Here is a 1,193-nt window from a genome sequence, read left to right as displayed (position 1 = left end):
AAAAAAAAAAAAAATGTTGGTTGGGTGTGGTGGCTCACACCTGTAATCCCAGCACTTTGGGAGGTTGAGACAGGAGGATCTCTTGAGCCCTGGTGTTTGAGAAAAGCCTGGGCAACAAACTGAGATCTGCATCTCCACAAAAAATACAAAAATTAGCTGGGCATGGTGGTGAGCGCCTGTAGTCCCAGCTACTAGGGACGCCGAGGCAAGACGATTGCTTGAGCTGGGGAGATGGAGGCTGCAGTGAGCTATGATTGCACCACTGCACACCATCCTGGGCAAAATACCCTGTCTCCAAAAAAAAAAAAAAAAAAAAAAAAAAACTTTTTAGCCTTCCAGGACCTTATTTCCCTCTGAATCATGGTCTGGTAATTCTTCACTATCATGGTAATGGTTCACTCTCCCATTCTTTCAAGCAGATGGCTTTGTATTTTGTCCAGCTTTTCTAATTGTCTTCAGCAGGAGATTTCTCCCAAGTTATCAATTTCATTATCACTAGGAGTGCAAGTTTCTTATTGTCTTTAACTTAATAAATGTAAGGTTATATTATGATGCAATTACCATGGAGCTAGCCTATCCTGATGCTAGTAGCAAACTTGTTTAATACTTAGATCTATCTATCTATCTATCTATCTATCTATCTATCTCTCTATCTACCTACTTTCAAAATAAATTTATAAAAAGAGATGGGGTTTCGCCATGTTGCCCAGGCTGGTCTTGAACTCCTGGTTTCAAGTGATCCACCTGCCTCTGCCTCCCAAAGTGCTGGGCTTACAGGAGTGAGCCACCTAGCCCAGCCTTAGTACTATGTTTATCTGGGAGAGGTTTCAGTGCCCCAAAATACTGTGTTCTGTTAATATCTCCAAATTTTTTTTTTGGAGACAGAGTCTCACTGTCACCCAGGCTGGAGTACAGTAGTGACATCTCGGCTCACTACAACCTCTGCCTCCTGGGTTCAAACAATTCTCATGCCTCTACCTCCCAAGTAGGTGGGACTGCACGCATGCACCGCCACACTAATATTTGTATTTTTAGTAGAAATGGGGTTTCGCTGTGTTGGCCAGGCTGGTCTCAGACTCCTGGCCTCAAGCCTTCTGCCTGCATTGGCCTTCCAAAGTGCTGAGATTACAGGTGTGAGCCACCATGCCCAGCCTTCCAATTTTTAAATTAAATGAGTTTTAACTGCTCATTAC

This window comes from Mandrillus leucophaeus, unplaced genomic scaffold, assembly GCF_000951045.1.
Source record: "Mandrillus leucophaeus isolate KB7577 unplaced genomic scaffold, Mleu.le_1.0 Scaffold1767, whole genome shotgun sequence".
Classification (NCBI taxonomy): domain Eukaryota; kingdom Metazoa; phylum Chordata; class Mammalia; order Primates; family Cercopithecidae; genus Mandrillus; species Mandrillus leucophaeus.
The sequence above is the reverse complement of the archived record's forward strand: the minus strand, read 5'-3'. Positions refer to the sequence as shown.